The sequence below is a fragment of the Sinohyriopsis cumingii genome, chromosome 15 (genome assembly GCF_028554795.1).
Source record: "Sinohyriopsis cumingii isolate HCF-2022 chromosome 15, ASM2855479v2, whole genome shotgun sequence".
Classification (NCBI taxonomy): Eukaryota; Metazoa; Mollusca; class Bivalvia; order Unionida; family Unionidae; genus Sinohyriopsis; species Sinohyriopsis cumingii.
Window position 1 is genome coordinate 150,563,753 of NC_142975.1, and position 14,101 is coordinate 150,577,853.

Consider the following 14,101-nt stretch of genomic DNA (forward strand, 5'->3'; position numbering starts at 1 on the left):
TATGATTTATAATATGTATACAACCCGTTAATGTGTGACATAAAACACACCAGAACATGATTGTTCACTCACGTGCGTGCGCTTAAATACAAACTCTTTCTGGAGAAGACTCAAAATGTGTGATCAGTACATAATTCAAAATGCGTTTCATAGAAGTATCGTATGAACATTATACATGAAATGTGATAGATAGTAATTTATGTCGTAAATAATAATAATAATAATAATAATAATGATAATAATAATAACGATATAGTTAAATCATTTAATTTAAATAGTATTCATTATATTATTCCGTTTAATTAGTGATCAATGAATATAATATATATATATATATATATATATATATATATATATATATATATATATATATATATATATATATATATATATATATAAACTAGGTCATAATTCGTAGAATTTAGCAATTTAAAAAATTTCAACATTACTCGGGCCTTTCCAAAAAATAGAGTTTATATACTTATTTCTTAGCGGCAAAAGAGTATTGTTATTCTAACACAAAGTGAGACTCATAGTCTAGCTCTTAAAGATTCTCTGATTCTACATTGGATAAACTGGTCTGCTAGCCATCATCTGACCAAAGATAACAAAACGTTTATATTCCAACAGCTTGATTTATCTACTCTTACTTGAGGTCAACCCTACTTCCAGGACGGATTTCAACGCCAGTAAGAATTAGGTTATATATATATATATATATATATATATATATATATATATATATATATATATATATATATATATATATATATATATATATATATATATATATATATATATATTAAATGAAAAGATAACCTTAGTCCAGTATTTCAGAATTCGATAATATCCATAGATCTGTTAGAGTATCATCCTCAGAGTTCACCATATGCGAAATAATTTTGGGTAGATAAGTTTAACTCCAAGCTGTTTTTTGCAAAAGTTTAATTACAACCGTTAAACAGCATTTCCTCCACTAAGTCCCAAAACATTATTCGTATGCCATTTACTACGCCGACATACATCTATTGTATCTTGTAGAAATAGCTGAGGTGGCCCAAAAACGTCGTGGTTTTGAAACCTGCCCATATCATCCTAAGCCGGATGCTGTGTTGTGTCTCTTACACACTTACTCCCACGGCCTCGACTCTATATAGTCTTAAAGGATTTATGTCCGGTTAAGCACCAGACAAATAAAACTCCAATTTAAACTTTCCATTTTCACGTTCCAGCGCGTCTGTGTTAAAATAACATAAACTACAATTTCTTTAAATTCACATAATTTTCATATTTGTTTAAAACTATTTTTGCCTCTGAAAAAAAATATTAAATATTTTGAATTAAAACTAATAAAGGTCCAGATACATTATGCAGTTAAACATAGATACATCATATTGCAACTCCACGGAACAGCCAAATCTTCGGTGTAACGACTCGTCATCCGAACTCAGTCTTATGAATATCTTTCTAAGGACAATTATTACTACATTGTTATCATCTTTTGCAAGTTTTATTTCATAACATTGCTTCAAGAATTGTGTGATTTTGTATATGAATTTGGAAAATAGAAGTTATGTAAAATACTTATACTGTTATTTTTTAAATTATTGTTTCACTTAACAGTACCGGAAATGAATACACAAAATGCTATTAAATTCACCTGAAGAGACTGATTTTTCTTAAGTGGTCCATTTTCATTTCCGTCTCTGACTTCTTTCCTTCATAAATCTTTCATAGACTCCAAAGAGAAGAATTTACTGAAATCTCAAAATGGTCATTAAAATTATGCAAACTGTTCCTTAATAGTAATAGCCGCATGCAAGAGGACCCTATTGGTGTGGCAGCTAATCGATTTCATCCGGGCTCTTTGAGCACTTCCAACAGTCGTCTTAGAAAACCGGCGCCATTTTAATAAAGTTACGTCACAGAATTTTAAGAGTCCATTAGCATTTCCAGTGGGGTTTATAATACACTAGCACTAAACCCCTCTAATACGTAATTATCTATTGAGCCGAGACGAAGTGCTATTTAGTGAAATATTGTTAAGAAACTGAAAAAATGAATGTTACTTTTGAAGGCATGCTCAATCGCTGTAAGTTTAAACGATTCTTGCTTGAAGTGCACTCCAAAATTATGAAACGCTTTAATGAAATAAATTTGCTCCAAATGTAAGGGCAACAAGAAAATACTTGGCTTATACTGCTTTGGAGCTATATTGTACTTGGTGCCTTTTTTCATTGTGAAAAATCGAATTTGTCTGTAGTATATGATTTGAGAATTGATTTAAGAATCCGACTTTATAATTCAATGAATTCATTACGTCGTTAAGCATGAAAATCGAAGGCCGTTCAAGGTCATTGTGCAAGTGGTTGTCAGGCTTCAGGACTACACGAACCTGTAAAATATGAAGATAAATTCTTAAATTACAAATAGTTAAATTAACAAAATAAAACTTAAAAACAATAACCGTCACCTATTTTAACCATTGTTACAAAGGCTTAGTAAAACATTTATAATTGCTTATATGTAAATATCACCTTGAGGAAGAATAAAAGACTTACAGTTACAATATTGTGCTTATTCTTTTGTTTAACATAAAGATCATATATGGTCATTAAACAGTATATGCCAATGGTATTTATGTTAAAATACTGGTGAGATAATGGTGGATAAAATGATTGATTTAATTTGCGATGCATATTTTTTATGAATGTATTATACTAATTATATCAAATGTTAAACGGCATCTGTGACAGTATTTCTCCGTTTAACAAGTGTAATCGGGAGTAGCCATATGTATGTATGTATGTATGTATGTATGTATGTATGTATGTATGTATGTATGTATGTATGTCTGTATGTATGTATGTATGAATGTATGTATGTATGTATGTATGTATGTATGTATGTATGTATGTATGTATGTATGTATGTGTGTGTGTGTGTGTGTGTCTGTGTGCGTGCATACACGCATCTCTGTCTGTTTGTCTGTCTGTCTGTCTGTCTGTCTGTCTATCTATCTATCTATGTATCTATCTATCTATCTATCTATCTATCTATCTATCTATCTATCTATCTATCTATGGACAGACAAATACATTCTAACAAACGACATAGCATGTTGAAATTTGTAAAGGAAAGAATACAAAAAATGGATGTACCCGAAGTAATTACAATTTGAAATGTGACGTAGTTTATATATAGACGTAAGCCATTAACAAAGAAACGCAGTTTTAAAAAAAAGAAATTCAGTAAGAAAGCAAGCAAACAAATTAGTAATAAAAACAAAATGAAAATGCGAACGAACGAGAGAAATAACAAAAGGAAAATTCTAGGTCTCAAGTCTTCGAATCGGTTGGGAGTCTCCTCAATTCGAATCAGTATGGTTCACAAATCTCATAGTTTATCAACAAATGTTGGTAGGATCCTCAGTTCAGATCATTAAGATTCACAAATCTGATTAATTATCAACAACTGTGTGTAAGGTCCTCATATCGAATCAGTATGGTTAAAACATCATAGTTTATCAATAGTTATTGATAGGGTCCTCAGTTCGAATCGGTATGCTTCAGACTATCTTATCTATGAATAATTGTTGGTATACTCCTCAATTACTGGCGTGAATATCTTATGTTTATTTTTTATATCCATTTGACCATTAAAATTTATTAATGATTTTCAAAAGTTACCACTTTTTAGGGGTGATATTTCAAAACCGATATAATACCGCATCAGTTTTGACAACAGAATGTATAATGCAAATGATAAACAAATTCTTACTTCTTGGCAGATACATGAGAAAATCCTAACCTTCGTTGATTTTGGCTTAATGCAACAGCCTTTTTTATTTCAGTTCACAAATTTGTTAAAATTAATTTGACAACCATGTTGAGGAAACGAGTAGAGAAGAATTTCCAGATTATATTTAATTGATATGTTGCAAAACAGTTTTGAACATTCGAAACGGGAATTGAAAGAACGTCTTAATTTATTACAGAAATTCGGCTTTTCAAACCTTGATCAGAATTGTTTTATTTAGAAACAATAGTCATTCGAAAAGAACAAAACAAATCAATCTGCATGCGTTTTCCTCTGCAATTATGGAAAGAACTGTGCTCAGCGGCATAATGAAAAGTCAATGATACACCTGTCTTGTTGAAGGGTATACTAACATTTTATTTGAAAGATATTACTCAGGGGAAATTATCTATTCTTATGGCGTCAGTCTACATCTAAAATAACGAGTGTTGAATGTATAGCACTTGGAATGGGAGCCTGCATGCTTGTTCTCTAATATGTACTTATTGCATACACTAAGTGGGAAAATGTGTAGTACTTGGACTACTCTTGGCTCGGTTTCCTCAGGATGAGAGAGAGAGAGAGAGAGAGAGAGAGAGAGTTCTACTTGCTCAGTTTTCTCAAGATGAGAGAGAAAAAGCGCGCGCGCGCGCGTGTGTGTGTGATATAATCCTTATTCTTTTCAAAGGGCATATAAGTCTTATGGTTTCTACGTTATTATGCCTGATATACGATTACAAAGCGTATACTACTACTACTACTACTACTACTAATAATAATAATAATAATATCATCATCATCATCATCATCATCATCAAGCCTACTATACTTCTACAACAGTGACATCAAATATACCTACGATTATAATATTCCTGCAATAATGAATACTCCTCCAATAATCAATACTCCTACAATAATTAATACCCCTCCAATTATTAATACCCCTCCAATAATCAATACTCCTACAATAATTAATACTCCTCCCCCTCTTTTTCTCCTCATCTTACTACTTCTATTGGTACTATGACGATGATCATGAAAATTAGAATGACGTAAACGAATACAGTGACGATGATAAATACGATTTCATCACTGCCCAATAAAACCGATTCAGTTGTACTCTTATCTATATCACCACTCTGTTTATCTGAAGACACATATGACAAGACGAAAACAAGACACTAATTACAGTCTAGCATGTGAGAAACATTTCGACCTGCCGTGTATACATTTGTTTTCTAAGTTATGGCTAGGTTTCATACCAAAACGTCATTAGACGCCAGTATGATTGGAAAACGTGTGAAATCTTCATCTTTAACGCCGTGAAAAAGAGTATGAAAGTGAAATTGTCTTTATCAGATAATTATTATCTTAATTTAAATCTTAATAACAGCCGTTAAGTGTCATTCTGAGCCCTTATCCATTTTACACCTCCGACTCTTTCATTGCACATTCCATGTTCTGAGATTCGAACGCGACAACCAGTCAATAATGCTTCTCGTGTCTTTTGATGACAATGGATGAAGTCTATTAGCTGTTCTGATGTTATCTTTGAGTCTGAAATACGAGTTTCCGAATTAAGCACAAAATTTTAAAAGGAAAAAAAACATGCCTTTTACACTAAAATGAGCTGTAAAACAATATTTTGAGTAACTATCTATGTTCCATCTCCTGTAGTGAAATGTGATGTTAGATAAATGGAGATAAGAACTGAAAGAAGGAAATAGTTATTCTCTCACTGGGTATCACTATTCGTGCATAAATAGATTGGCTTTCTCCATATATATATATATATATATATATATATATATATATATATATATATATATATATATATATATATATATATATATATATATATATATATATATATATATATGTACTGTGTGGATTTGCGTGTGTGACAGTTCTAGGCAGTAGAAATTAGTAATTAGAGATACGACAACACTGTTGACATGTTTAGTTACTAGTAATCAGCCTTCCACAAACCTACTCTTATGGGTTACAGCCAAATATACAATAAAAAAGCTAATTGGCAGTTGTAACGAGACGTAATATTTTAACTAACCCACGCATGTCTAGATACACTGATACAAATGTAAGTGTAGTCCAAAGAAAAAGGACTATTCCTTTGAGGCGAGTCTTATCACGGCCTTTTAAACAAGCGCTGTCGGCTGCCTGCCGGTAACAGCGGAACGAACACAAAATATTATTTAAAATTTTGTTGCAAAGCATAAATCATGTAACAAAGTTAGATTTTCTTCATTTCAACTATTTTGAGAAAGGTGTTATAGATGATAATGAGTATTTGTTTACAGGCTTGGACGGGATGTGATTGTGATAAAAGCTGTCGGTATTGGAGAATAACATTGACTAAAATAAGGTAAGCTTCTTGATTTGAAATATTGCAAAAGGATATGCTTTCTTGTTTTCGAAAAGATTCTGATTTACATATTGCACTTAATGATGATCATCATCTTTATTTCCTTTCCGAACAAATAACTTGCAGTTTTCTTTGCCAATTACACCTGCTGACAACCTGTTACCTGGAAGAAATGGCACATTAACTACGTATATAAGCTGACTTGGAAAGGTGTGTCAAAGAAAGACTATCTGAAACTCGTCATATAAGAGCAAGCAACCATGGCGTCCGGGGGGAATTCTCCCACCCACCCAACCTACGACTTTTTAATTATCAATTGTGCAGTATATTAAATATTCCTTTAATATGGGTTAGCCCAAACCTTACACCTCCCCAGGAAAAATTCATGTGGACGCCAATGCATGCAATACCAATATGACATCAGTGACGTCGCTAGGGGGGTGCGGGGGGTGCGGACCGCACCGGGTGACACCATCTCAGAGGGGTGACACCAAAATGAAAAATTGCAAATTTTATAGAGCACACATTGCTCGGTCTAGTCGGATTTCATAAGCGGATAACCGATCATAGTTAAATACATGACTAGCAGGCACAGGGTGCCACCATGCAGTCTGCAGAACGTCTAGTGCTTATTTGAATGAGATTCAGAGCTGGTCGGAGCAAGAAGAAATCCATGGTGGAAGTCTGGAGGGGTGACACCATGAGTTTACCGCACTGGGTGACACCAACCCGAGCGACGCCGCTGTATGACATAAGAAGTCTTTATAAACATTCCCACATCGCATACACATATCTAGCTGTGTTTGAGGAACAGCATCCAATAGTCTAGCAACATAAGTAATTACCTTACTGTCTTGTCTTAGTTTAGATAACTGCCATACCCAGTCAGGTCGCAAATGGTCAATTTCGAGGAGAATATGTCAATATCTGCTTCATTAGACATTCGAAATCTCCAATGCTATTTTCAAGAACAGCCATTTTCGATTGCAAGTAATAGCATTCATGCGGGTTGAGATTTCTGGTACAGATTGGAGTTAAGTCCTTCTAAACCACGCGACTTTACTTCGCGGAAAACTCATATGTCCCACGATAAGTACCCATGGGCGACAAAACACGTGATACCAAGTGGTCATCGTGCGGTGAACCTCGCACGAGAAAACCCCGGTTCCACCAGTGACTTTTTCCCCACTATGGATTTTATTTTACACACTCTCGCATTCGCGATTGCAACTTGCGTGGGGTTTCAAGCGAATATCTCAGTCAGACCATCAGAGCCACTGTGAGCTTGTTGTATCACTATTCATCTGTACCATACCAAAATTTGACAATATAGCAGAGTATCCTGAAACATGGAACTAATCCGCGATGTTACAACAGACTGCAAACATGTCAAGGATATGCTTCAGTCGCAACAGATGGCCCGAGAAGACCTTACAGCGGGCTTAGAACACAAGTTTGCACCACGTTTCAACCCGACACGTAAAACCTCGAAACAAGCGAATAAAGCAGGGAATACTACCGACGAGATGATGGGAACATCAGAGAACCTGATCCTGGTCTCAAGATGCCCAAAGTCACAGTAGTAGCATCGGAGACTATTTGCGCTTTCCAGAGCATCTGGAGAAATTCCAAGAAAACATCAGAAAAATCGGAGAAAGATTTTTGTTATCTCAATAGGCATCCGTGTACTCGACGAAGACGCCAGAACGACATTTGAAAATAAATCACTTATGTTTTCAGGAGAAGGTGGTCGAAAAGATACCTGGAACATTATTGGATTTTCCACAGGCGAGTTCGAAATTGACTCAATCAACGAAGAGATCCCACTGAGGATTTCGTTGGTGACCAAAAAATAAAAACTCTAAAATCAATACACACGAACACGAATCTACACCAGACTTGGACATAATCGCCACTTTAATGCAGGTTATTTTAACATGTAACGTCATCAGCAGTAGCTACCATTCATCTTCAACAAATATCGTTTCACCAAGTTACATATTGTTTGGATTCTCTCCCGAATGCAGTCCCATGTGATCTGCTATCGATTACTTCGATTGCTTCCATGTATCTTCCATACCACAATCCACAGTTGACGCACATCCTTTTCACCTTTGGACACGCAGTGGATCTCCAGGGGGAATTCTTGACAATGCAATTGTCTATCAGTGTAACCTCGCCCTCTTAGTAAGTGGGGTGGTTAATTGATTGGATTTGGCAGGCGTTATCTAGAGGATGACCTCCCTCGATATTATAGCCCGTTGGAATTGGAAGATACAATTTCAACAGATAATTGAACAAGACTATTAGGAAGAAATAATGCAAAACGAGCCCCCGCAGACAAGAAAAATAACCAAATTTAATCAATAACAATTAATAACAGCAAGTTAGGTCAACAGAATGTAATAGCAGTGTCTAATTTGGATTTATTTCATCATAATAACATGTGGTGAAAAGAGCGCAAAGTCCAGACTGATTGTATCACATTCCTCCCTTAACCATGTATCCACGTCTTCCTGTTTCCTCGACCCTTCCTATTGTCTTCGCTTCACGCCTTCTTGAACTTCCTAGTCCTTTATTCTGAACTCGTCACTCCTTTTTCGAACGTCTGTCATCGGACTGTTCCGTCTCTCCCCAGAAAGTTGTTCCATACAGGACAAAATTGCCCCATAATCTCTGTATTTACCACTTTCAACACGTACATAAAATTCCCTCACTTACGTTACTCAGAAGCATACTAGTTATGCCCACTGCACAAATTCTGAACTAATTCGATAGAACATCACCCTCGCCTCACAGTGACCAGCCATAATTAACACGTTAGCTGTATATCTAACGTTGCCGTTTCTCTTTACCTACGCTACCACATGCTTGATTACTACTGAATAAAATTCACAAAATTCTAGCTCACAGCAATCCCTAACTTACAAGATTATTTAAACATTTCAAAATCAGTTATGTATATGCGATTATCGTTAACTCATGATAATCAGTATCGTATTAACAGACAAGGAAATTTATTATTGAATATAACTCTATGAAATCCTACAAATACGAAAACTTGAATAGCATGCTATCGTCAATTCTATCAATAAACTAATAACTGTAAACTTAAAGAGATGAATTTCATAACAATTCTAGTATCAACTGATTACCATGAAACTGAATAAATGATACATAATATGGATCCTAGTCGTATCAAAGACATTTGCATAAAACAGACAATCAAAAATAGAAAGTTACGTGAAATATTGCGTTCTCTTTCAGAAATTGTGCGTCCTAGCACAAAATCCTGTCTTTTTTACAAGACAGCCACCTTGTCACCTTTTCTTGTTTAACGAGGAAAACATTATTCTTTTCAGGCTTCCCCGGAGTCAGACTTCTCCTCTCTCATGATATTTAAGACTAACTAATTTCGACCAATTTACGTTACTTTTAAAGTGTACCCCTTAATTTGCTCTGTCCAATCGAAAGCAACGGTTCCTAAATGATCCCAAGATAATCATTTCTTTCGTCAGATTTAGACAGCCTAGAATCTGTGAACTACGGTGCATATCAATTTCCTTTGAGAATGATAATTTGACATGGGTTCCTATCAGGCGGTTATTGTTGGTAGCTCAAATGTTTACTTTCTCAGGACAGCGTAGCAAAAGAAGAAAGGTTGATGTGACCCTTCACAAAGAATTTTCTGGCTTAAATGTAATACAATTTTAATACTCAATGCATTCAACTTTAAGGTTCAATACAATTCACAATTCGACACTTTGCAATTAGATATCTACTTGATATTTGATACAATGACAGTCGTACGTGAACGTGTTGTACCCACGTCTGTCGTCAATGTGAAAAACACATGTTCATTTGAAATGCTATGGAAAAGGCATGGTGATGTTGTCTGGCGGATTGTTCAAAAGTACCCTAAATATCTCGCGGCATTGCCCTCGCGCGCTGAACCGATCGCGATACAGGTTGCAATCAAGTCGATAACAGAATCAAAAGCACAGCTGCAGATCGGTTAAAATATTTAGGTTTGCATGCGATTCAATCGATTCGATATCGACCAATACAGTTAGTGACTCGACATCCAAAGGCAGGCATACTGCTATCAAGGATAACAATCCCAGACCGTTTGGTAAAATCATCAATGAAGCCGCTCAACAACGTCTAACCGAAAATGGCAGTGGAAAATCAGATTACGGATGTGGAATGGACCAGAACGGGAAATACGTATTGGACAAAGCATGACAACGTATACGTACCCAATATTTTATCAGTGCGCCAAAACACGTGTTCATGCGTTGTAAAATGCGAATATATAGGCTGACGGGCAAGTACGTGTACATCCTGTTATTGAGGCACTGCATGCACTCGCAGGAAGACTAACCCCGGAAGCAGATATTGGTTCTGCATAGTCGCTTGGAAACTACGCTTAATATTATACAAGTTGCTTATTAATATTTATAAGCTTTTACGCGGAGCAACCCGAAGCGACGTTGATTTGGATCTGACTAGGTTTACCACCAAAGTCGATTCGACCAGGTTTACCACCAAAGTCGATTTGACCAGGTTTACCATCAAAGTCGATTTGACCAGGTTTACCAACAAGGTTGTTCAAACTGGAAAAAAGAAAACACCCAATGTGGACATAAACAATGTTGTTTTGAATCCGCGAAGCCCCGTCACGAGAAATCTTGTCTTAACCACTGAGAACAAGGAAATCAGAGACGCCTGCGTGTCGGTTGCTTTCAGCAAAGAATACGTCTATACTGCCAACGTTAAGCTAAAACTATACTGGGATGTCAATGTTGCATGGTTGCCCTCACCACACCGGGTATTAACTTCATTTACACAATACCTACGACTGCTGACTAACGAAGGTCAGGATAAAATAGCATATTAAAGAATGGTCGACTTGTGTTTACTGATTGTAAATATAAATCTCACATATTAATGGTGTGTGAATCGATGTCTTATTTATTTATCGTATCCCTTTATTATAGTTTGTGGGTGTCAATTGACCGTATTGATAAAATGTCAGCCTGTTACATGAGCAAAGAACCCGACACCAATGCTCCAAAATCTTTCATACATACGATATCGGAATATAATATTGCTAAGGGTCAAATAAAAATCTACCGTTGATGTACCAATACCAATTAAGAGGCCAGCTTAAAATCATTGCATTTGAACAAAGTCCAGACCGCCTGACGTGAAAACACAGTGATCCCCTGAATTCATCGAGCAATCCAGCGCGATAAAAGTTGCGTCAGTTATGTCGAACCAACATTAACTTGACTAAGAAGAGACTGATTGTGGCCGTTTTCTAAAGAAGACTCTTGTCCATTTAACCGTTCGTGAAGGAAAGATAAATGAATCGTTGCTGACACCAAGCACTGAAGTAATCTATATGTTTCTGAATACACGTGGTGAACGCGATGCCTATCACCAGGAATGCATAATCACCGGAGCTGTTCCACAGCAAAGTATTTTATACAATAGCATGACACTTGTGCCAATGGAGAAATGCGATTTGTGAGAAGCGCTAATGCGTCTTGCACCAGGCCTAGATGCGTTTCGGCAAAGTCTGTATGTCAAGCATTTATACTTCGCGATGGCTCTATTAACCCAAGAACTATGATAGACCCACAACATTACCAACGTGAGAAAACAATCGAAACGGAACAACAGCTGTGAGATGACATCACCAAGTAAACCGTTGTACTCGCGAAATACAAGTGCGTGTGTGTAGTAGTGTATTCTCCGCAGCAACAACCGTTGGCCTTGGTGTGGCTGGATTTGTGACAAGGCACACCAGACGAAATTGTTGTCTGGGCTATATCGATAGCAACTGTTGTCACAGGCGGCATTGGCAGAATACTTTCGTTACGATCAATGAGTATGTGCCTATTCAGACATTCTCGCTGGAAAAGCATCCGCAATGCAATCAGCAAACTATAGTTGGTGACTATTAATGATAAAAAATTACCACGACGGAGTTCGAGACCGTGTTGGAGGAAATGGAGAATTTCCGACCACTACGTGCATAGATACCGAACCTGGACGCTAGAGATTCAAAACAGGTAACTAATTCATAGGCAGTAAAAATCAGGTAAACAGCTTCAGTTCAGCTCACCGGAGCTACATTGGTCTGACTGGCACCTCGTGTGAATTTCGTTTGGGGGCCCACGTGGGTTACAATCGCTGATGCTCAGATGTGTAAACATACATTTTTAGTGGGTTAAAGGCACAGGTGGAACCAGTGTTTTCTCATGCGAGGCTCAAGTTTCCCTGGCTATAGAAAGTATGTGTGCATGCGCACACACAACTTCTACAGCCAGGGTTACGCTTTATATGATTAAGGAATGGTCCTAGACCGTGGAGTTAATATTGGCAACTCGCTGTAACCAGTACATTACCAGCATTGTTCCGTTTATTTTACATTTAGTATACTTCTTTCTTTGTAAGTATTGTTACCCACCGGTATTTATTGTGGCACATATACGTTTGCCGTTGGGTAACATCCGGGGCAACGTCAGGGGTGGGGTATAGAAGGAATTTACCTAAATTAATACCAGGAATCTCAAATCACTATGACGTTACCACGTCTGACAATTTCATTCCAATATTGTTTTATCTGGAATTTTGAAGTACTGTAAATAGTTAGTTAGATAGTGAAGAATATTTAAATTTAACGTTTCATACAGATTGTATAATTAACCCGTTCAAAATGAACTGAAATCATTCGTGCGAAAACATTTTTTTCCAATACATTTTGGACTGCGCATGTCCAGCCAAGCATTTGAAGAACAATGCATGATAATGGCTCTGTTGGGAAGCTTTTGAATGTTTGGCAAAATATCAGTTTTATCCAAAAAACGAGAGGTTGTTTAGTGAAATGTTACCCAAACATTCACTACAATACATTTCGACAGGAAAGGATTTATAACATTCGGTTTAATCTCAGTATTAAACAGACAGTGAAGAGAATTTGCCCCTTTCTTACTTGCCTCTGCTATTATGTCATGTGACGTAAGATCTGAGTTAATCCGGTGTCCAGGATGTGTTGAAGAATCAGCAAACGGCAAACATTACGACCCAATATACCTTTTCTTGTTGACATGATCCTTGTATTGAAGTACAAAAATATCCTATGACTGTTTACTTTAAGCTCAAATCACCACTTGTTAATGTAGCCATATGCAGACTGCCAGAAAAAGAATCCAGAAATGAAACTTTATTACCTAGGACTTGATTTCATACAGCTATGGATCCTATCTTTGTTACAAATGAAATATTCTATAACTGAAGTAGCAAGTCACTGAAAAATAATATATACATCAACAAAGACAAAACACCTTCTTGCCTCACTCCTTGAAAAGAAAACTTGCAACCAATCCGAAAAATGCCAATTGACAAGGACTTTCCTTTGTAAAGTTGTGTACATATTAGAAACATATAAACATGGATTTACCCCTAATCACCCAATGTGAATAATTTAAAAACCAACTCTTTGTGCCACACGGTATCAAATGCATTTTTGAATCATAACAGCCAAATGCGTAAAGTAAATTAGGATTCATATTAACTTGAGATATTGGCATCTTAATATTTTTCAATGTAAGGGCAGGACAAAGATGTTGAAACACATTAACCTTTGATATTACATAAGGACAAACTTAAGAAGAATTAATTGAATCGTCCCAGTAATGCCAGGATTAACCATCATTTGCCTCCGAATCGACCGGGGTCTCACTAGGAGTGATTCATATACCAACTACTCATTCAAATACCTTTTGTCCATGTTACATAATTTCAACGGTATGGCATTGTGAGTTATATACAGTCAGCTTTGCTTGAAAAGTGCGTCACTGTGGATAACGGCTCTGCATCGTACTCTTCCAAGAATGTACAGAGGTCTTC